The sequence below is a fragment of the Tursiops truncatus genome, chromosome 2 (genome assembly GCF_011762595.2).
Source record: "Tursiops truncatus isolate mTurTru1 chromosome 2, mTurTru1.mat.Y, whole genome shotgun sequence".
NCBI classification, from domain to species: Eukaryota; Metazoa; Chordata; class Mammalia; order Artiodactyla; family Delphinidae; genus Tursiops; species Tursiops truncatus.
The window spans coordinates 98,784,229-98,809,304 of NC_047035.1; the positions used below are offsets into that span (position 1 = coordinate 98,784,229).

The 25,076-nt window shown below is 36.6% G+C and overlaps 1 protein-coding gene across 7 annotated transcripts in view; it reads left to right on the forward strand.

Annotated features, from left to right (window-relative positions):
* TEX9 (testis expressed 9) overlaps nt 1–25,076 on the forward strand; it is a 215,369-nt gene that overhangs the window by 15,250 nt on the left and 175,043 nt on the right. The window lies entirely within an intron of this gene.

Genomic DNA, 25,076 nt, shown 5'->3' on the forward strand with positions numbered 1-25,076 from the left:
CACTGTATGAATACACCACAATTTAGTTATCCATTCCTCTGTTGATAGACATTTGAGTTATTTTCAGTTTGGGGCTATTAGGAAGAAAACTGCTATGGCTTGCCTTGTACATGCCTTCTGCGATATTCATGCATTTCTCTTATATACGTAGTACTGGAACTGCTGGGTCGTAGAGGAGGTTTTAGTAGAGTGATTCAAGGTAATTGTAACAATTTACACTTTCATTAGTGTATATGGAAGTTCCAGTTCCAGTTGCTCCATAATCTGGTTACCACTGCATATTGTCAATTCTTTTCATTTTAGCCGTTCTGATGAGTCCATACTGATATTACATTCTGGTTTTATTTTTATTTGCTTGATAACTAATCATATGGAATATCTTTTCATGTACTTATGTCCATGCTGATATTCTGTTTTCTAAAACTCCCACTCAAGATTTTTCTCATTTTGTTTGAGCTGTTTATCTTCATTGTGTTGTTTATCTTTTTCTTACTGATTTGTTGGCATTCTTTAGATATTGTGGCTATGAGATATTTTTTGGATATATATGCTACATCTATGATATATGTATATAAACATGCATATATATATATGCATATATATCACAAATATCTTCTCTTGGTCTATGACTTTCTGGTTCACTCTCTTGATGGTGTACTTCGATAAATAGAATTTCAGAATTTATAAATCTTTTATGGTTCATGGTTTTTTGGGTCTTATTTAAGAAATCGCTGCCTACCCCAAGGGCATGGAATTATTCGTCTATGTTATCTTCTAGAACGTGTCAGCAGACTATGGCCCATGTGGCCTGCCACCTGTTTTTGTAAATAAATTTTTATTGGAACACAACGATTCCAATTCGTTAGTGTACTGTCTATGGTTGCTTTTGTGCTGTAGCAGCAGAGTTGAGTAGTTGCAACGGAGACCATGTGGACCACAAAATTGAAAATATTGAGTATCTTGTACTTTACAGAAAAAATTTACTAACCTCTGTTCTAGAAAATTATTGATTTCCTTTCATATTAGGCCTATAATCCAATTGGAATTAAGTTTTGTAAATGGTATAAAATAGGGTTAAAGTTTGTTACGTATGAATTATCTAACTGCTCCAGCATCAAGTTTTGAAAAAAAATCTCATTACCACAAAATTGCAGTAGCACCTTTGATGTATATCAGGTTACTGTATAGGCATGGGCCTGTTTCTAGACTCTCTCTTCTATTTCACTGTTTGTTTACCTATTACTGCACCAGTACCACACTATCTTAAATATTGTAGGTTTATGCTAAGTCTTGGTATCTGATCTTGTAAATCTTCCAACAATTTCTTCTTCCTGATTTTTTGGCTCTTGCATTTCCATATAAAGTTTAGAATTGCCTGATAAATTTCCACAGAAAACCTTGCTGGGAGTTTGACTGTGACTGCATTGAGTCAATAAATTAATTTTGGGAGAATTGATGTCTTTATAAAACAGAGTCTTCAAATCCATGAACATGGTATATTTATCTATTTGTTTAAGTGTTCTGTGGTTTTCCCTACAATGTTTTGTATTTTTCAGTTTAGCAATCTTGCATGTCTTTCATCAGATTCATTCCTAGATATTAGACCGTTTCCAAAGCTATTGTTAATAGTGTTGTATCTAAAATTTTATTGACTAATTGTTTTTGCAAGTGTAATATATAGAAATGCAATAGATTTTTATATATTGAGTTTGTATCTAGTGACCTACCTAAATTCATTTATTAATTCTAATAGTGTACATATTTTTTTGAGTTTTTCTATATTGACAACCACGTCACCTGGAATTACATTTTTACTTGCTCCTTTCCAATATTTATACCTCATAATTCTTGTTTTGTACCCTTTTGCACTAATTGGGACCTATGGAACAATAATTAACAGAAATGATGAAAATGAATGTATTTGAATTGTTCTGAGCTCAGGGAGAAAGCACTCAACATTTCACCATTAAATATGTGAGCAATAGACTTTTTATGTATAAACTTAATCATATTAAAGAGGTTCTCTTCTATTCCTAGTTTGTTGAGAGTTTTTATCATGAACTAGTGGTTAATTTAATTGGATGCCTTTTTTTTTTTTTTTTTTTTTTTTTTTTTCGGTACGCGGGCCTCTCACTGCCGCGGCCTCTCCCACTGCGGAGCACAGGCTCCGGACGCACAGGCTCAGCGGCCGTGACTCACGGGCCCAGCCGCTCCACGGCATGTGGGATCCTCCCAGACCGGGGCACGAACCCGTGTCCCCTGCATCGGCAGGCGGACTCCCAACCACTGCGCCACCAGGGAAGCCCTGGATGCCTTTTTGTATCTGTTGAGGTAATCATATGGCCTTAATGTTCACTTTTTGTTAAAGAAGTAAATTATATTGATTAACTTTCAAAATTTAAACCATTTAAAAAAATTTTTTTGCCCACACCCCATGGCATGTGGGATCTTAGTTCCCGCGCTAGGGATCAAACCCACGGCCTCCATTGGAAGGCAGAGTCTTAACCACTGGACCACTGGGGAAGTCCCTATACCATTTTTTATTCCTAGAATAAGCGAATTTGGTCATGACGTAGTACATATATTCTCTGGATCTGATTTTCTAATATTTTATACTAATGTGTGTATCAATTAATAAGAAGTACACTTATGCAGTTTTCTTTTCTTGTAATTTCCTTGTATATTTTTGTATCAGGCTTATGCTGGTCTCATAATATGAGTTAGGAAGAAGTGCTCTCTCTATATTCCTTAAAAGAGGTTGTACAAGATTGGTATTATTTCTTTCTTTAAATGTTTGGCAGAAATCACCAGTAAAGTCATCTATACTCGAATTTTCTTTGGGATAGATTTTAGTTACAGATTTAATGTATTTCTTTCTTTTATTATTTATTTATTTTACCTTATCCATTTTTTCCTTTTTATTTTATTTATTTTTTTTATTTTATTTTTTTTGCGGTACACGGCCTCTCACTGTTGTGGCCTCTCCCGTTGCGGAGCGCAGGCTCTGGATGCGCAGGCTCAGCGGCCATGGCTCACGGGCCCAGCCGCTCCGCGGCATGTGGGATCTTCCCGGACCGGGGCACGAACCCGTGTCCCCTGCATCGGCAGGCGGACTCTCAACCACTGCGCCACCAGGGAAGCCTCCTTTTTATTTTTTAATTGAAGTATAGTTGACATACAATATTATATTAGTTTCAATTGTACAACATACTGATTCAGCATTTATATACATTACAGACTGATCACCACAATAAGTCTAAGTCCATCTGTCACCATACAGAGTTATTACAATAGTATTGACTATATTCCCTATGCTGTACATTTCATCCCTATGATTTACTTATTTTATATCTAGGAGTTTGTACCTCTTATTCCCCTTTACTTGTTTTGCTTAACCCCCTACTCCCCTTCCCTCTGATAACCACCAGTTTGTTCTCTGAATCTATGAGTCTGTTTCATTTCGTTTTATTTATTCACTTGTTTTGTATTTTTGTATTTTTTGCAATGTTGTCAGTTTTATTTTTGCATAGGAAAAGCATCATAATGACTAATGAGAAGATTAAAATGGTCTCTGTGAATCATCATCTCTTGCCAGTGGTTATTCAGATTCAGAGTGGAGTATGAGATACTCTCTGCTTAATAATTTGTCAAAAGCAGTGGTTCTCAACCAGGGGCAGTTTTGCCCCTGAGGGGTTGTTTTGTATTTTAGATTCCACATGCAAGTGATAACATAGAGTATATATCTATGGCTGAGTAATATTCTCTTATATATATATAATACATAGATATATAATATATATGTATCTCACATCTTCTTTATCCCTTTGTCTATAGATGGACATTTAGGTTGCTCCCATATTTCCACATTGGCTATTGTAAATAATGCTGCAATGAACATAGGGGTACATATATATTTTTGAATTATATTTTCATTTTCTTCAGATAAATACACAGAGGTGAAATTGCTAGATCATATGATAGTTCTATTTTTAGTTTTTTGAGGAACCTCCATACTGTTTTCCATAGTGGCTGCACCAATTTACATTCCTACCAACGGGGCATGAGGGTTGCCTTTTCTCCACATCTTTGCCAACACTCATTATTTGTTGTCTTTTTGATAATAGCCATTCTGACAGGTGTGAGGTAATATCTCCTTGTGGTTTTGATTTGCTATTCCTTGATAATTATTGATGTTGAGCATGTTTTCATATGTCCATTGGCCATCTGCATGTCTTCCCTGGAAAAATGTCTATTCATGTCCTCTGCCCAATTTTTACTTGTTTTTGTTTGATGTTGAGTTGTGTGAGTTCTTTATACATTTTGGATATTAACCCCTTTTGCAACTATCATCTCCCATTTAGTAGGTTGCCTTCTCATTTTGTTGATGGTTTCCATTTCTGTGCAAAACCTTTTTAGTTTGTTGTAGTTCCATTTGATTATTTTTGCTTTTGTAGCCCTTACCTGAGAAGACAGATCCAAAAAAAATATTCCTAAGACCAATATCAAGAAACCTACTGCCTATATTTTCTTATAAGAATTTTATGGTTTCAGAACGAACATTTAGGTCTTTAATCCATTTTAAATTTATTTTTGTAAATGGTGTAAGAACGTGGTCCAGTGTCCTTCTTTCCCATGTAGCCGACCAGTTTTCCCAACACCATTTATTAAAAACAGTCTTTCCCCACTCTATGTTCTTGGCTCCTTTGTTGTAAATTAATTTGCCGTGTAAATGTGGGTTTATTTCTGGGCTCTCTATTCTGTTCCATTCATCTATGTCTGTTTTTGTGCTAGTACCATACTGTTTTGATTACAGTTGTTTTGCAGTATAGCTTGAAATCAGGGAGCATGATACCTCCAGCTTTGTTCTTCTTTCTTAAAATTGGTTTTGCAATTCAAAGTCTTTTGCGGTTTTATACAAATTTTTGAATTATTTGTTCCAGTTCTATGAAAAATGCCATTGGTATTCTGGGATTGCATTAAATCTGTAGGTTGCTTTAGGTAGTATGGTCATTTTAATAATATTAATTCTTCCAATCCATGAGGACAGTATATCTTTCCATTTATTTGTATTGTCTTCAATTTCTTTCATCCACAGTCTTATTGTTTTCAGAGTACAGGTCTTTCCTCCTTGGTTAAATGTATTCCTAGGTATTTTATTCTTTTTTGATGCAATTGCAGTTGTAGATGGGATTGTTTTCTTAATTTCTGTTTCTGGTAGTTTATTATTAGTGTATAGCAGTGCAACAGTTTTCTATATATTAAAATCTTGCATCCTGCAATCTTATTGAATTCATTCATTAGTTCTAATAGTCTTTGGTAGTTTTAGGGTTTTTTTATGTATAGTATCATGTCATCTACAAATAGTGACAGTTTTATTTCTTGCTTTCCAATTTGGACACCTTTTATTTCTTTTTCTTATCAGATTGCTGTGGCTAGGACTTCCAATACTATGTTGAATAAAAGTGATGATATGAGCACCCTTATCTTGTTCCTGATCTTAGAGAACGAGCTTTCAGCTTTTCACCCTTGAATATTATGTTAGCTGTGGGTTTTTCATATATGGCCTTTATTATGTTGTGGTAAGTTCCCTCTGTACTCACTTTCTGGAGAGTTTTTATCATAAATAAATGTTGAATTTTGTCAAATGTTTTTTATGCATCTATTCAGATGATCATATTATTTTTATCCTTTGTTTTCTTAATGTGATGTATCATGTTGATTGATTTGCAAATAATGAATCAACCTTGCATCTCTGGAATAAATATCATTTGATCATGGTGTATGATCCTTTTAGTGTATTGTTGAATTTCGTTTGTTAATATTTTGTTGAGGATTTTTGCATCTGTGTCCATCAGGGATATTGGTCTGTAATTTTTTTGTAGTATCTTTATCTGGTTTGGGTATCAAGGTAATGCTAGCCTTGTAGAATGAATTTGGAAGCATTCATTTCTCTTCAATTTTTTTAGTAGTTTGAGAAGGATGGGTACTTACTCTTCTTTAAATCTTTGGTGGAATTCACCTGTGAAGTTGTCTGGTCCTGGACTTTTTTTTTTTGTTGGGAGTTGTTTGATTACTGATTCATTACTAGTGAACAGTCTACTCAAATTTTATATTTTTTCCTGACTCATTCTTAGAAGAGTGTATGCTTCTAGGCATTTATCCATTTCTCCTATGTTGTCCAATTTGTTGGTGTATAATTGTTCATAGTAATGTCTTATAATCTTTTTTATTTCTGAGGTCTAAGTTGTACTTCTCTCTTCTTTCTGATTTTATTTATTTGAATTCTGTGTCTGTCTCTCTCTCTCTCCTTGAATGAGTCTGGCTAAAGGTTTATCACTTTTGTTTATATTTTCAAAGAATCGGCCCTTAGTTTCATTGATTGTTTCTATTGTATTCAATCTCTAATTTATTTATTTCAACTCTGATCTTTATTATTGTCTTCCTTCTACAATACTAACTTTGGGGTTTGTTTATTCTTCTTTGCTAGTTCCTTTGGGTGTAAATTTAGTTTGTTTATTTGAGATTTTTCTTGTTTCCTGAGGTAGGCCTGTATTGCTATAAATTTCCCTCTTAAAACTGCTTTTGCTGTGTCCCATTGATTTTGGAACACTGTGTTTCCATTTTCATTTGTCTTAAGGAATTTTTTGATTTCCTCTTTGATTTCATCATTGACTCATTGGTTGCTTAGAAGCATGTTGGTTAGCATCCAAGTATTTGTGTTTTTTTCTTAGTTTTCTTCTTGTAATTGATTTCTAGTCTCATAGTGCTATGGTCAGAAAAGATGCTTGATATAATTTCAGTCATCCTAAATTTACTGAGACTTGTTTTGTGGTCTAACATGTGATCTATCCTGGAGAATGTTCAAGGTGCTCTTGAGAAGAATGTGTAGTCTGCTGTTTGGGGGTGGAAAGTTCTACATATATCTGTTAAGTACATCTGGTCTAATATGTCATTTAAGGTCAATGTTTCCTTATTGATTTTCTGTCTGGATGATCTGTCCACTGATGTAAGTGTGGTGTTTAGGTCCCCTACTATTACTGCATTACAGTCAACTTTTCCTTTTATGTCTGTTAATATTTGCTTTATGTGTTTAGGGGATCCTATGTTGGGTGCATAGGCAGTTACAAGTGTTATGTCACCTTGTTGGATTGATCCCTTTGTCATTATGTAATACCGTTCTTTGTCTCTTTTTACCGTCTGGGTTTTAAAGATTATTTTGTCTGATATAAGTATTGCTACCCCAACTTTCTTCTCATTTCCATTTGCATGGAATATCTTTTTTCATCCCTTCACTTTCAGTCTGTGTCTTTACATCTAAAGTAAGTCTCTTGTAGGCAGCATATATATGGGTCTTCTTTTTTTTTCTTTAATCCATTCAGTCACCCATGTCTTTTTTTTTTTTTTTTTTTTATGGTATGTGGGGCTCTCACTGTTGTAGCCTCTCCCATTGTGGAGCACAGGCTCTGGACATGCAGGCTTAGCGGCCATGGCTCACGGGCCTAGCCACTCCACGGCATGTGGGAGCTTCCCGGACCGGGGCACAAACCCGTGTCCCCTGCATCGACAGGCAGACTCTCAACCACTGCGCCACCAGGGAAGCCCCACCTGTGTCTTTTTATTGGAGAATTTATTTACATTTTAAGTAAATATTGTTAGATATGTACTTATTACCATTTTGTCACTTGTATTCTGGTCGTTTATGTAGTTTTTCTCTGTTCCTTCCTTCTTTTTTTGCTCTCTTCCCTCATGGTTTGATGACTGTCTGTAGTGTTATGTCTGGATTCCTTTCTTTATTTTTTATGTAACTGTTATAGGTTTTTGGTTTGTGGTTACCATGAGGTTCATATATAAAAACCAATGTATATTTCAGTCTATTTTAATTTGATGGTCACTTAAGTTTGAATGCTTCTAAAAATGCTACATTTTTTACTCCCCCCTTCCAATGTTTTATGTTTTGGATGTCATATTTTACACCTTTTTATTTTTTGTATTGCTTAACTAATTATTTTATTTTTTAATTTATTTATTTTACTTTATTTCTTTGGCTGCCTTGATCTCAGTTGCGGCACGTGGGATTGTCGTAGTGGCATGTGGGATCTTCTGCCACAGCGCTCAGGCTCTTTGTTGCAGTGCGCAGGCTTCTCTCTAGTTGTGATGCGTGGACTTCTCTCTAGTTGTGGCATGTGGGTTTTCTCTCTCTGGTTGTGGCGTGCAGGCTCCAGGGCTCATGGACTCTGTAGTTTGCGGCACATGGGCTCCCTTGTTGAGGCGCACGAGCTCAGTAGCTGCTGCGCATGGGCTTAGTTGCCCCGTGGCATCTTAGTTCCCCGACCAGGGATGGAACTTGCCTTGGAAGGCGGATTCCTTACCACTGGACCACCAGGGAAGTCCCTAATTATTTTAGATAGATGATTTTACTACTTTTGTCTTTTAACCTTCATACTAGCTTTATCAGTGGTTGATCCGCTATCGTTACTATGTGTTTGCTTTTACTAATAATACTTTTCTTTCATAATTTTCTTGTTTCTAGTTTTGGCCTTTTCTTTTCTATTTAAAGAAGTCCCTTTAACATTTCTTGTAAGGCTGGTTTAATGGCGATGAACTCCTTCAGCTTTTACTTGTATGGAAAACACTTTATCTCTCCTTTTATGCTGAATAATAACCTTGCTGGGTATGGTAGTCTTGTTTGTACATTTTTACACCTAACGTTGTCTCAGAGGTCTCTTAAACTATCTTATTTTTGTTTGCTTGTTTTAGTGCTTTTTTCTTTTTGCTGGTCTAATTGGGCGATTTCTACTACCTTGTCTTCCAGATTGCTGATCTGTTCATCTGTATCCTCTAATATGCTATTAATTCCCTTTAGTGTATTTTTCATTTACATTTTTGTATTATTCAGTTCTGCTGGTTCTTTTTTATATTTTCTATCTTTGTTGAAGGTCTCATTGATTTCATCCATTCTTCTCTCAAGTTTGGTGAACATTTTTATGACTATTACTTTATAGTCTCTGGTAAATTCCTTATCTCCATTTTGTTTAGTTTTATTTCTGGGGTTTTGTCTTATTCTTTCATTTGGAGGTATTACTTTGTCTCCTATTTTGCCTAACTTTCTGTGTTTGTTTCTTTATTAGGTATATCAGTTACATCTCCTGGTCTTGAAAGAACAGCCTATGTAGAAAGTGTTTTGTGGAGCCCAATAGTGCAATCCCCCTGGTCACCAGCGCCTCCAGGAGTATTCCCTCTGTGGGCTGTGTGCACTCTCCTGTTGTGGTTGGGCCCTGATTGTTGCAGACACACTGGTGAGGGGGGCTATCCCCTGGTATACTGGCTGTGTGGCCTGGCTGTGACTTCTGTAGTCATGCTGGTGTGCAGGGCTGCCCCCCAGAGTGGGAGCTGCTTTGGAGGGGTGCCAGTGCCAGCCAGGGTACCCACTAAGTGGGGCGAGGTGGGAGCCACTTTGGAGGGGCTGGCCAGTGGCTGGCAGGCTTGGTAGATGGGTCCTCAGGGGAATGCCAGGGCAGGACATATGGCATTAGCTAGGTTGATGGAGAGTGACAGAAATGGTGCCTGCCAGCCCTGGGCCAGCTAGGTAGAAAGAGAGCTAAAAATAAAAGATGGTGCCCATCAGCACTTCCATCCCCAGAGAAAGTTCCACCAGATACCTGCCTCTCCAGCATATGCCCTAAAATTAGCCAGTGAATCTCCTTGTGTGACCCAGGTACTTTTCAAGCTTCTGCCTCTGTGCTGGGTATCAGAGTGAGTGAGTCTGTGCATGAGCTCTTCAGGAGTAGAGTCTTGCTTTCCCAAAGCCCGCCAGCTCTCCTGGTGAGCCTTGCTGGTTTTCAAAGCTGAATGTTATGGGGGCTCATCTTCCTGGTGCAGATTTTCTGGGTCGTGGCGACCCACATGGTGCTCAGACCCCATACTCCTCCAGGGGAACCTCTGTGGTTGTAATATCTTTCCCATGTGTGGGTCACAGCACTTGGGGTGTGGGTTCTGACTAGACCATGTCTCTGCCCCTTCTACCTGTCTTGATGTGGCCTTTTCTTTCTCTCCTTAGTTGTAGAAAATCCATTCTGCAGGTCATCAGGTTATTCTCAGAGATAGTTGTTCTATATGTAGTTGTTGTTTTGTTGTGTCCATGGGAGGAGGTGAGCTCAGAATCTCCCTACTCTGCCATCTTGATCTGGACCCCTCTGGATTTAATATATTTAACAACTATTCAGATTAAAAAAATTTTTTCTTGTGTCAATTTAGATAACTTGTGATCTTAAAGAAAATCATCGGTTTTATTTAGTTTGTTAAATTTATTTATATAAAACTATGTATCATAACCCTATATTATCTTTTTATGTCTGTAGGATCTGCAGTGATATCTCCCTTTCATTTTGATATTAGTAGTGTATACTTTCTTTTTCTTGATTGGTCTTTCTAAGAGTTTATCAAGTTTATAGATATTATGACAGAAAAAATTTTTGATTCTGTTGATTTTTGTCTATGTATGTGAGCTTACTCTTTTTTCAATTTATGTTTTCACTTTTATTAATTTCCTTCTATTTTTTATTCTTTTTCTAACTTCTTGAGATGGTAACTTAGAAGTTGATTTTTCATTTTTTTCCAATATATGCATTGAAAGTCATTTTTCTCCTAAGCACTGTGAATCAACAGGTCCAATCAGGAGAGAGAAATCACACAGTAATTTCAACAGAAAGATTTTAATATAAGGAATTATTAACAATACCAGGGGATGGCAGTAATGAGGGATTGGTTAGCAAGAATTAAAGAGGATTCAAAAGAATATAGGAATAGTAGATACAGGGAAAAGCTAGTACACCCCAAAGCTGAGATAGCACACCAAGGAAGAGGCCCACTGAGGCCTGAGATCCAGACCTTTCTTTAGAAGGCACAGCGTGGCTCACTAGATGGCAGAAAGGTTACTGTGGTGCCATCCTGCTTCAATATGCTGGAAATCCACCCTCTGAAACTTGCTGGAAATCCACCTTGTGGGGTGCCAGGGAAGACTCTTCACAGGGAGATATCTCACTGGAGGCCCTTTGCTACAAAAGTGCCTGAGGGATATGCCAGGGGAAGCCGCTGGCTGCTAGGTGCTGCTGGCCACTGTGCACTGCAGAAGTCTAGTGTAGGGGGAAATAATGCATCCTGGAGAAGCTTGCACAGCAGGCACCCCAGAACCAGGAAGCAAAAACTTTTCCCTCCTGCAATGTATTTACAGTGCCCTCTAATGGCAAAGTACCAGTTGGCAAGGGGAAATATTTAAAGGACCCAAACCCATTTTCACAAAGCAGCCTAATAGGTGGAACTTAGAACTGAAAGGCAGTAAGTAATAACCAGCACACACCATTTTAGCCATATCCCATAAAGTTTAGTGTGTTTTATTTTCAATATCTAATTTTCATCGTGCTTTCCTGACTGCTGGGTTATTTAGAAGAATGTTGGTTAACTTCTAAACGTTATCAAATTTTCTAGTTATCTATTAATTGATTTCTAGTTTTATTCCACCATAGCCTGAGAACATACCCTATGTGATTTTAATTTTTTGAAGTTTTTTCAGACTTGTTTTATGTATACCATATAGTGCATTTTGGTAAATATTTTGTGAGCACGTGAAAAGAATGTGTATTCTCCAGTTGCTTAGTGTAGTGTCCTACATATATATATATGTAGTGTCGTACATATATAGTGTCTTATATATATATATATATATATATATATATATATATATATATATCAGGTAGGTTAAATTTTTTAATAATTTTGTTCAAAGAGTCTATATAACTTAGTTTTCTTGTTTTAGTCTAACACACCAGAAATAGGTGTATTAAACTAAGTTTGGGGTTATGTCTATTTCTCCTTTTTTGTATTATTACCTTGTTTGAAACTATGTTATTTTGGATGTAAAAACTCAGGATTGCTGTGTATTCATGTTGAATTGACCCTTTTATCTTAGGAAATGCCACCCTTTATCTCTAGTATACTTCTTGCCTTAAAGTTTACCTTATCTGTTACTAATATTTCCACACAAGCTTCCTTTACTTTATAGTTTGTATGATATTTATTTCCATTACTTTGGTTTCAATCTGTGTACTTATATTTAAAGTGTAACAGCACACACTTGAGTTGTTTTTTTAAATCCAGTCTGGAAATCTTTGCCTTTTAATTGAAGGGTTTAGTCCATTTGTACTTCATATAATTAGTCATATAACTGACTTGCTTATGTTTTTAATTTCTCTCATCTGTTCTTTCTTTTTTCCTTCTTTCCTATTTTCTAGGATTAATTATTTTATTATTCTGTATTACTTCTTTACTAGTTTTTCTTAAATACCATCACGGTCAAGATGCAGGCATAGCTTACAGATTTGCTTTCTCAGTGCATATAAGAGTTGTTTATACTATACTGTAGTCCATTAAATGTGAAATAGCATTGTCTTTTTAAAAAAGTGTACATACTTTAATTAAATAATACTTTACTGCTAAAAAATATTAACCATCACCTGAGCTTTCAGAAAGTCATAATCTTTTTGCTGGTGGAGGGCCTTGCCTCAGTGTTGATGCTGCTGACTGATCAGGGTGGTGGTTGCTGAAGGTTGGGGTGGCTATGGCAATTTCTTAAACCAAGACAGAAACAAAGTCTGCTGCATCAGTAAGCTCTTGCTTTCACAAACGTTTCTCTGTAGCATGCAATGCTGTTCGATAGCATTGTACCCCCAGTAGGACTTCTTTCAAAATTAGAGTCAGTCCTCTCAAACTCTGCCACTGCATCTTCATAGCATCTTCACCAGGAGTAGATTCCATCTCTAGAAACCACTTTGCTCATCCTTAAGAAGCCACTCCTCATCCGTTAAAGATTTATCATGAGATTGCATCAATTCACTCACATCTTCAGGCTCCATGTCTAATGCTAGTTCTCTTGCTATTTCCACCACATTTGCAGTTACTTCCTCTATTGAAGTCTTGAACCCTCGAAGTCATCCATGAGGATTGGAATCAACTTCTTTCAACTCCTGTTAATGTTGATATTTTGACCTCTTACCATGAACCCTTAATGTTCTTAATGGCATCTAGAATGGTGAATCCTTTCCAGAAGGTTTTCAGTTTACTTTGTCCAGATCCATCCTAGGAATCACTATCTATGGCATCTATAGCCTTACAAAATGTATTTCTTTAAGAATAAGACGTGAAAGTTGAAATGACTCCTTGATCAATGGGCTGAAGTATGGATGTTGCATTAGCAGGCATGAAAACAATAAGCAGTAATATTTTGAAAGGAACCTTTTTTTCTGAGCAGTAGGTCTTAACAGTAGGCTTAAAATATTCAGTAAACCATGTTGTCAACAGATGTACTGCTGTCCAGGCTTTCTTGTTCCATTTATAGAGCACAGGCAGAGAAGATTTAGCATAATTTTAAGGAGCCTAGGATTTTCAGAATGATAAATGAGCATTGGCTTCAGCTTAAAGTCACCAGCTGCGTTAGCATGTGATGAGGGAGTCAGCCTGTCCTTTGAAGCTTTGAAGCCAGGCATTGACTTTTCCTCTCTAGCTACGAAGGTCCTAGATGGCATCTTCTTCCAATATAAGGCTACTTTGTCTGCATTGAAAATCTATTATTTAGTGTAGCCATGTTCAATATTGATCTTAGCTAGATCTTCTGGATAACTTACTGCAGTTTCTACATCAGCACTTGCTGCTTCACCTTGCACCGATATGTTATGGAGACGGCTTCTTTCTTGAAACCTCATGAACCAACCTCTGCTACCTTCAGACTTTTCTTCTGCAGCTTCCTCATCTCTCCCAGCCTACATAGAATTGAAGAGAGTTGGGTTCTTGCTCTGGATTAGGCTTCAACTGAAGAGAATGTTGTAGCTGGTTTAATCTTCTATGCAGACCGCTCAAGCTTTCGTCATATCAGCAATAAGGCTGTTTTGCTGTCCTATCATTCATGTGTTCACTGGAGTAGCACTCTTAATTTCCTTCCAGAACTTCCCTTTGCATTTGCAACTTGGTTAACTGTTTGATGTAAGAGGCCTAGCTTTGGGCCTATCTCAGCTCTCTATGGGCCTTCCTCACTTAGCTTAATAATTTCCAGCTTTTGATTTTAAGTGAGAGACATATGACTCTTCCTTTAACTTGAACACTTATAGGACATTGTAGGGTTATTAATTGGCCTAAGTTTAAGATTGTTGTGTCTTTGGGAACAGGGAGGCCTGAGGAGAGGGAGAAAGATGGGGGAAACACAGGTCAGTGGAGCAGGCAAAACATACACATTTATTGATTAATTTTGCTCTCTTACATGGATGCAGTTCAAGGTGCCCCCCAAAATTACAATAGTAAATAAAAGATCACTGATTAGAGATCACTGATTATAAAACACCATGACAGATATACAAATAATGGAAATGTTTGAAATATTTGAAGAATTTCCAAAGTGTGACAGAGAGAAATGAAGTGAGCAAATGCTATTAGAGAAACAGCACTAAGAGACTTGCTCAGTGCAGGGTTGCCACAACCAGCAATTTGTAAAAAAAAATGCAGTATCTATAAAGTAAAATAAAGTGAAGCACAGTAAAATGAGGTATGCCTGTATATTACACTTCCATGATTCCCAGAATTGTGCCTGTGTCCCTTTAAAGCCAGTCTTTCCCCATTCACCAATTGAAAAACATTTGAGTTATTCCCACTTTTTTTTTACATCTTTATTGGAGTATAATTGCTTTACAATGGTGTGTTAGTTTCTGCTTTATAACAAAGTGAATCAGTTATACATATACATATGTTCCCATATCTCTTCCCTCTTGCGTCTCCCTCCCTCCCACCCTCCCTATCCCACCCTCCAGGCAGTCACGAGCTGATCTCCCTGTGCTATGCGGCTGCTTCCCACTAGCTATCTATTTTATGTTTGGTAGTGTATATATGTCCATGCCTCTGTCTCGCTTTGTCACAGCTTACCCTTCCCCCTCCCCATATCCTCAAGTCCATTTTCTAGTAGGTCTGTGTCTTTATTCCTGCCTTACCCCTAGGTTCTTCATGACATTTTTTTTTTCTTAAATTCCATATATATGTGTTATTTGTCTTTCTCTTTCTGACTTACTTCACTCTGTATGACAGACACTAGGTCTATCCACCTAACTACAAATAACTCAATTTCATTTCTTTTTATGGCTGAGTAATATTCCATTATATATATGTGCCACATCTTCTTTATCCATTCATCCGATGATGGAAACTTAGGTTGTTTCCATCTCCGGGCTCTTGGAAATAGAGCTGCAATGAACATTTTGGTACATGACTCTTTTTGAATTATGGTTTTCTCAGGGTATATGACCAGTAGTGGGATTGCTGGGTCATAAGGTAGTTCTATTTGTAGTTTTTTAAGGAACCTCCATACTGTTCTCTATAGTGGCTGTACCAATTCACACTCCCACCAGCAGTGCAAGAGTGTTCCCTTTTCTCCACACCCTCTCCAGCATTTATTGTTTCTAGATTTTTTGATGATGGCCATTCTGACTGGTGTGAGACGGTATCTCATTGTAGTTTTGATTTGCATTTCTCTAATGATTAATGATGTTGAACATTCTTTCACGTGTTTGTTGGCAGTCTGTATATCTTCTTTCGAGAAGTGTCTATTTAGGTCTTCTGCCTATTTTTGGATTGGGTTGTTTGTTTTTTTGTTATTGAGCTGCATGAGCTGCTTATAAATTTTGGAGATTAATCCTTTGTCAGTTGCTTCATTTGCAAATATTTTCTCCCACTCTGAGGGTTGTCTTTTGGTCTTGTTTATGGTTTCCTTTGCTGTGCAAAAGCATTGAAGTTTCATTAGGTCCCATTTGTTTATTTTTCTTTTATTTCCATTTCTCTAGGAGGTGGGTCAAAAAGGATCTTGCTGTGATTTATGTCATAGAGTGTTCTGCCTATGTTTTCCTCTAAAAGTTTGATAGTGTCTGGCCTTACAGTTAGGTCTTTAATCCATTTTGAGCTTATTTTTGTGTATGGTCTTAGGGAGTGATCGAATCTCATACTTTTACATGTACCTGTCCAGTTTTCCCAGCACCACTTATTGAAGAGGCTGTCCTTTCTCCACTGTACATTCCTGCCTCCTTTATCAAAGATAAGGTGACCATATGTACATGGGTTTATCTCTGGGCTTTCTATCCTGTTCCATTGATCTATATTTCTGTTTTTGTGCCTGTACCATACTGTCTTGATGACTGTAGATTTGTAGTATAGTCTGAAGTCAGGGAGCCTGATTCCTCCAGCTCCTTTTTTCGTTCTCAAGATTGCTTTGGCTATTCGGGGTCTTTTGTGTTTCCATACAAATTGCAAAATTTTTTGTTCTACTTCTGTGAAAAATGGCAGTGGTGGTTTGGTAGGGATTGCATTGAATCTATAGATTGCTTTGGGTAGTAGAGTCATTTTGACAATGTTGATTCTTCCAATCCAAGAACATGGTATATCTCTCCATCTATTTGTATCATCTTTAATTTCTTTCATCAGTGTCTTATAATTTTCTGCATACAGGTCTTTTGTCTCCTTAGGTAGGTTTATTCCTAGATATTTTATTCTTTTTGTTGCAATGGTAAATGGGAGTGTTTTCTTGATTTCACTTTCAGATTTTTCATCATTAGTGTATAGGAATGCCAGAGATTTCTGTGCATTAATTTTGTATCCTGCTACTTTACCAAATTAATTGATTAACTCTAGTGGTTTTCTGGTAGCATCTTTACGATTCTCTATGTATAGTATCATGTGATCTGCAAAGAGTGACAGCTTTACTTCTTCTTTTCCGATTTGGATTCCTTTTATTTCCTTTTCTTCTCTGATTGCTGTGGCTAAAACTTCCCAAACTATGTTGAATAAGAGTGGTGAGAGTGGGCAACCTTGTCCTGTTCCTTATCTTAGTGGAAATGCTTTCAGTTTTTCAGTATTGAGGACGATGTTGGCTGTGGGTTTGTCATTTATGGCCTTTATTGTGTTGAGGAAAGTTCCCTCTGTGCCTACTTTCTGGAGGCTTTTTATCATAAATGGGTGTTGAATTTTGTCAAAAGCTTTCTCTGCATCTATTGAGATGATCATATGGTTTTTCTCCTTCAATTTGTTAATATGGTTTATCACATTGATTGATTTGTGTACATTGAAGAATCCTTGCATTCCTGGAATAAACCCCACTTGATCATGTTGTATGATCCTTTAATGTGTTGTTGGATTCTGTTTGCTAGTATTTTGTTAAGGATTTTTGCATCTATGTTCATCAGTGATATTGACCTGTAGTTTTCTTTCTTTGTGACATCCTTTTCTGGTTTTGGTATCAAGGTGATGGTGGCCTCGTAGAATGAATTTGGGAGTGTTCCTCCCTCTGCTATATTTTGGAAGAGTTTGAGAAGAATTGGTGTTAGGGCTTCTCTAAATGTTTGATAGAATTCACCTGTGAAGCCATCTGGTCCTGGGCTTTTGTTTGTTGGAAGATTTTTAATCACAGTTTCAATTTCAGTGCTTGTGATTGGTCTGTTCATATTTTCTATTTCTTCCTGATTCAGTCTTGGCAGGTTGTGCATTTCTAAGAATTTGTCCATTTCTTCCAGGTTGTCCGTTTTATTGGTATAGAGTTGCTTGTAGTAATCTCTCATGATCTTTTGTCTTTCTGCAGTGTCAGTTGTTACTTCTCCTTTTTCATTTCTAAATCTATTGGTTTGAGTCTTCTCCCTTTTTTTCTTGATGAGTCTGGCTAATGGTTTATCAATTTTGTTTATCTTCTCAAAGAACCAGCTTTTAGTTTTATTGATCTTTGCTATCATTTCCTTCATTTCTTTTTCATTTATTTCTGATCTGATCTTTATGATTTCTTTCCTTCTGCTAACTTTGGGATTTTTTTGTTCTTCTTTGTCTAATTGCTTTAGGTGCAAGGTTAGGTTGTTTATTCGAGATGTTTCCTGTTTCTTAAGGTAGGATTGTATTGCTATAAACTTCCCTCTTAGAACTGCTTTTGCTTCATCCCATAGGTTTTGGGTTGTCGGGTCTCCATTGTCATTTGTTTCTAGGTGTTTTTTGATTTCCTCTTTGATTTCTTCAGTGATCACTTCGTTATTAAGTAGTGTATTGTTTAGCCTCCACGTGTTTGTATTTTTTACAGATCTTTTCCTGTTTTTGATATCTAGTCTCATAGCATTGTGGTCAGAAAAGATACTTGATACAATTTCAATTTTCTTAAATTTTCCAAAGCTTGATTTGTGACCCAAGATATGATATATCCTGGAGAAGGTTCCATGAGCACTTGAGAAAAATGTGTATTCTGTTGTTTTTGGATGGAATGTCCTATAAATATCAATTAAGTCCATCTTGTTTAATGTATCATTTAAAGCTTGTGTTTCCTTATTTATTTTCATTTTGGGCGAACTGTCTATTGGTGAAAGTGGGGTGTTAAAGTCCCCTACTATGATTGTGTTACTGTCGATTTCCCCTTTTATGGCTGTTAGTATTTGCCTTATGTATTGAGGTGCTCCTATGGTGGGTGCATAAATCTTTACAATTGTTATATCATCTTCTTGGATGGATCCCTTGATCATTATATAGTGTCCTTCTTTGTCTCTTATAGTACTTTTTATTTTAAAGTCTGTTTTGTCTGATATGAGAATTGCTACTCCAGCTTTGTTTTGGTTTCCATTTGCATGCAGTATCTTTTTCCATCCCCTCACTTTCAGTCTGTATGTATCCCTGGGTCTGAAGTGCGTCTCTTGTAGACAGCATATATATGGGTCTTGTTTTTGTATCCATTCAGCCAGTCTGTGTCTTTTGGTGGGAGCATTTAATCCATTTCCATTTAAGGTAATTATCGATATGTATGTTCCTATTCCCATTTTCTTAATTGTTTTGGGTTTGTTATTGTAGTTCTTTTCCTTCTCTTGTGTTTCTTGCCTAGAGAAGATCCTTTAGCATTTGTTGTAATGCTGGTTTGGTGGTGCTGAACTCTCTCAGCTTTTGCTTGTCTGTAAAGATTTTAATTTCTCCATCAAATCTGAATGAGATCCTTGCTGGGTAGAGTAATCTTGGTTGTAGATTTTTCTCCTTCATCACTTTAAATATGTCCTGCCAGTCCCTTCTGGCTTGCAGAGTTTCTGCTGAAAGATCAGCTGTTAACGTTATGGGGATTCCCTTGTGTGTTATTTGTTGTTTTTCCCTTGCTGCTTTAAATATGTTTTCTTTGTATTTAATTTTTGACAGTTTGATTAATATGTGTCTTGGCATGTTTCTCCTTGGATTTATCCTGTATGGGACTCTCTGTGCTTCCTGGACTTGATCAACTATTTCCTTTCCCATATTAGGGAAGTTTTCAACTATAATCTCTTCAAATATTTTCTCAGTCCCTTTCTTTTTCTCTTATTCTTCTGGAACCCCTATAATTTGAATGTTGGTTTGTTTAGTGTTGTCCCAGAGGTCTCTGAGACTGTCCTCAGTTCTTTTCATTCTTTTTTCTTTATTCTGCTCTGCAGTAGTTATTTATCTTCCCAGTCACTTATCCATTCTTCTGTCTCAGTTATTCTGCTCTTGATCCCTTCTCGAGTATTTTTAATTTCATTTCTTGTGTTGTTCATCATTGCTTGTTTCATCTTCAGTTCTTCTAGGTCCTTGTTAAATGTTTCTTGCATTTTCTCTATTCTATTTCCACGATTTTGGATCATCTTTACTATCATTATTCTGAATTCTTTTTCAGGTAGACTGCCTATTTCCTCTTCATTTGTTAGGTCTGGTGGGGTTTTATCTTGCTCCTTCATCTGCTGTGTGTTTTTCTGTCTTCTCATTTTGTTTATCTTACTGTGTTTGGGGTCTCCTTTTTGTAGGTTGCAGGTTGGCTTCTTGGTGGCGGCAGCAGCAGCCTTAGCATCTCATGCCCGTCTCTAGGGTCTGCGCTGTTAGCCGCGGCTTGCGGCCATCTCTGGAGCTTCTTTAAGCAGCGCTCTTAATCCCCTCTCCTCACGCACCAGGAGACAAAGAGGGAAGAAAAAGTCTCTTGCCTCTTCAGCTTGTCCAGACTTTTCCCCAGACTCCCTCCTGGCTAGCCGTGGTGCACTAACCCCCTGCAGGCTGTGTTCACACCGCCAACCCCAGTCCTCTCCCTGCACTCCGACCGAAGCCCGGGCCTCAGCTCCCCACCCCACCCGCCCCGGCAGGTGAGCAGACAAGCCTCTCGGGCTAGTGAGTGCCGGTCGACACTGATCCTCTGTGCGGGAATCTCTCCGCTTCGCCCTCCGCACCCCTGCTGCTGTGCTCTCCTCCACGGCACCAAAGCTTTCCCCCTTCGCCACCCTCAGTCTCCGCCCGCGAAGGGGCTTCTAGTGTGTGGAAACCTTTCCTCCTTCACAGCTCCCTCCCACGGGTGCAGGTCCCGTCCCTATTCTTTTGTCTCTGTTTATTCTTTTTTCTTTTGCCCTACACAGGTACGTGGAGAGTTTCTTGCCTTTTGAGAGGTCTGAGGTCTTCTTCCAGCGTTCAGTAGGTGTTCTGTAGGAGTTGTTCCACGTGTAGATGTATTTCTGATGTATCTGTGGGGAGGAAGGTGATCTCTGCGTCTTACTCTTATGCCATCTTCCCCCTCTCCCTATTCCCATTTTTTGACTATTAGTAGTAATGCATTTAACTTGCTACCAGTTTTTGGCAATTTTGAATAGATTTGCTAGGAACATTCAATACAGGTTTTTGTGTGAATGTATGCTTTCCTTTTTACTTGGTAATTACCTAGGAGTTGGATTGCTGTGTCATATGATCAGTAAAAGGTTAATTGATAACTAAGAAACTGAAAACTCATTTCCAAAGTAGTCATACAGTTTTTAAATTCCTACCAATAATGTATAAAAATTTAACATCTTCATCAGCCCTGGGTGTTTTCAGGTTTTTTGGTCATTTTAATAGGTGTGTAGTGGTACCTCGTTGTGATTTTAATTTGCATTTTTCTAAAAATTACTGATGTAAATTATCTTTTTATGTGCTTATTTATCATCTATAAGTTGCTTTGTTTTGTTTTTATTATTTAATACTTATTTTATTGAGCTATAATTGACATATAAAATTATATTAGTTTCAGGTGTATAACAATGATTCCATATTCCATATGTCTTTTTTGGTAAAGTATCTGCTCAGATCTTTCACCAAGTTTTTTTCCAGGATTTCTGTTTTCTTCTTATCAAGTTTTTAGAGTTCTTTATATACTGAGGACGTGAGACTTTAACTGATAGGTGTTATTGAAATATTTCTGTCCCAGTCTGTCACTTATCTTTTATTTTCTTACCATGGTCTTTTGAAAACCTGAAATTTTGAATTTTGATGTATCAATTTTTTCTTTTATGGTTCATAAATTATTGAGTAAGAAATCTGTCTATGAGATATTTGCATGACCTAAGGTCACAAAGACTTTATCCTGTATTTTACTGTAGTTGTTTTATAGCTTTAGATTTTTCATATATCTGTAGCTCATTTGACTTCCTTTTTGTGTATGGTCTATATTATGTGCTGAGATTTAGTTTTGTTTTTGAAATGGATGTCCTACTTTTCCATGCTGTTTGTTGAAAGTATGACATCCTTTCTTTATTGAATTGCCTTTGCAATTTTGTTGAAAACCAGTTAGCTATGGTTCTATTTTTGGATTACTTGGTTCCATTGACCTATGTGTCTGTTCTTTCACCAGTATTACAATCTTGATTATTTGATTATTTGTAATACATCTCGAAACCATATAGGAAATATCCTCCACCTTTGTTTTTTTCTGTTTTGTTTTTGTTATACTAGCTCCTTTGTCTGTTCATATAAGTTTTCTACTTTCTTAAGATAAAAGCTTAGATCACTGATGTGAGACCTTTCTAATTTTCTAGTAGCATTTTTTTAGTTTTTTATTTTAATAAACTTCAACTTTGGAATCATTTTAGATTTACAGAAAATTTGCAGATATAATACAGAGAGTTCCCATATAAGTCTCACTCTGTCTCCCTATTGTAACACCTTACCTCAGCGTGGCACATTTCTCACAGCTAAGAAACCAACACTGGTACATTGGTACAGTGCTATTAGCTAAACTACAGACTATTTGGATTTCACCAGTTTTTCCACTGATGTCTGTTTGTTTGTTTGTTTCAAGATCCCTTCCAGGATACCACATTACATATAGTCATGTCTCTCTTTTTTAAAGAATTTTTATTGGAGTATAATTGATTTACAATGTTGTGTTACCTTCTGCTATACAGCAAAGTGAATCAGTTATACATATACGTATATCCACTCTTTTTAAAAATTCTTTTCCCATATAGGTCATTACAGAGTATTAAGTAGAGTTCCCTGTGCTATACAGTAGGTCCTTATTAGTTATCTATTTTATATATAGTAGTGTGTATATGTCAATCCCAATCTCCCAATTTATCCCTCTCCCCCTTCCCCCCTCACCAGTAACCATAAGATTGTGTTTTATATCTATGACTCTAGTTCTGTTTTGTAAATAAGTTCATTTGTACCATTTTTTTAGATTCCACATATAAGCAATATCATACAATATTTGTCCTTCTCTGTGTGACTTACTTCACTCAGTATGACAGTCTCTAGGTCCATCCATGTTGCTGCAAATGGCATTATTTCATTCTTTTTTATGGCTGAGTAATATTCCATTGTATATATGTACCACATTTTCTTTATCCATTCCTCTGTTGATGGACATTTAGGTTGCTTCCATGTCCTGGCTATTGTAAATAGTGCTGCTATGAACATTGGGGTACATGTGTCTTTTGAATTATGGTTATCTCTGGGTATATGCCCAGTAGTGGCATTGCTGGCTCATATGGTAATTCTATTTTTAGTTTTTTAAGGAACCTCCATACTGTTCTCCATAATGGCTGTACCAATTTACATTCCCACCAAAAGTGTAGGAGGGTTCCCTTTCTCCACACCCTCTCCAGCATTTATTGTTTGTAGATTTTTCTGTGATAGCCAGGTGATATCTCATTGTAGTTTTGATTTGCATTTCTCTAATGATTAATGAAGTTGAGCATCTTTTCATGTGCTTTTTGTCCATTTGTATGTCTTCTTTGGAGAAATGGCTATTTAGATCTTCTGCCCATTTTTGATTGGGTTGTTTTTTTGTTTTTGTTATTGAGCTGCGTGAGCTGCTTGTATATTTTGGAGACTAATCCCTTGTCGGTCACTTTGGTTGCAAATATTTTCTCCCATTCTGTGGGTTGTCTTTTCATTTTGTTTATGGTTTCCTTTGCTGTGCAAAAGCTTTTAAGTTTCATTAAGTCCCATTTGTTTATTTTTGTTTTTATTTTCACTACTCTAGGAGGTGGATCAAAAAAGATCTTGCTTCGATTTATGTCAGAGAGTGTTCTGCCTATGTTTTCCCTGAGAGTTTTATAGTATCCGACCTTACATTTAGGTCTTTAATCCATTTTGAGTTTACATTTGTGTATGGTGTTAGGGAGTGTTCTAATTTCATTCTTTTACATGTAGCTGTCTAGTTGTCCCAGCACCACTTATTGAAGAGACTATCTTTTCTCCATTTTATATTCTTGCCTCCTTTGTCATCAGGTGACCATAGGTGTGTGGGTTTATCTCTGAACTTTCTATCCTGTTCTGTTGATCTATATTTCTGTTTTTGTGCCAGTACTATGCTGTTTTGATGACTGTCGCTTTGTATTATAGTCTGAAGTCAGGGGGCCTCTCTCCTTCAGCTCCGTTTTTCTTTCTCAAGATTGCTTTGGCTATTTGGGGTCTTTTGTGTTTCCATACAAATTTGAAGATTATTTGTTCTAATTCTGGGAAAAATGATATTAATTTGATAGGGATTGCATTGAATCTCTAGATGCTTTGGGTAGTACAGTCATTTTGATAATATTGATTCTTCCAATCCAAGAACATGGTATATCTCTCCATCTGTTTGTGAGTATGAGCATTAATATTAAAAATGTCTCTGTAAGGACAGCTTTATCTGCATCCCAGTAGTTTTGATATGTTGTATTTTCATTTTCATTCAATCCCAAATATTTTCTAATTTCCTTTCCAAGATTTTCTTCTACCCATTTGTTATTTAGAAGAGTTTTAAAATTTTCCAAATAGAAGATTTTGTCAGAAATCTTTCTTTTTACTTTAATTCTGTTATAAAAACATACATTGTATGGCTTTAAGTCTTTTAAATGTGTTGTTTGTTTTATGGCCCAGAATATCATCTATCTTGGTGAATGTTTCATATTTTCTTAGAAAGGATAACATATGCTGTGGTGGGTAGAGTGTTTTATGAATACTAATTAGTTCAAGTTGGTCGACATGTTGTTCAGGTTTTCTAATTCCTTATTGAATTTTGGTCTAATTATTTTGTTGATTATAGAGAGAAAAATGTTTAAATCACCAATCATAATTTTGCATTTGTCTTTATTTTTTCATTCTACCCAGTTTTGCTTCTTGTATTCTGAAGGTCTTCTGTTAGGTGCATGTGAACTTAGCATTTTTTGGTGTATTCTTAGTGAACTGATACCTTGGTCATTGTGTAACTTTTCTGTTTATCCCCAGAAATATTCCTGTTCTGAAGTCCAATTTTCTGATATTAGTATTGCCTTCCCAGCTTTCTTTTGATTAGCATTTGTATAGGCTCCTCAAGTTCCAATCTGTCATGTCACCTTCTGTAACCACCCAAAAATCTGCAGGTTTTTCTTACACTCATTCTAATTCTTCTACATGCACCAAGTCTAATCTGTAATCCAAGCCCAGAATTAGCCAATTCCACCGGGGAAGAAAACTGCTTGCCAGCATAGCTTATTAGAAAGGGTTCTTCCTTCTTTGGAATATTATCCAGTCCTTTTTGCTTCAATATCACTCTGATGTCTTTAAAAATGTGGTTTTTGTCATTTATTTATTTTTTTCTAATTGTTGCATATGGAACATTGGCCTGATGCAATCTATTAAATTGCATTCAGAATTTTCATTTTTTGTTAATTTAAGGAAAAAAAAATAACCCTGTTCATGTACTTATCAGTGACAGGGTTTTTTTTTTAAGGGGTTTACTTGATGCTTGCATTTAGAAATACGCCACAGGGATTATA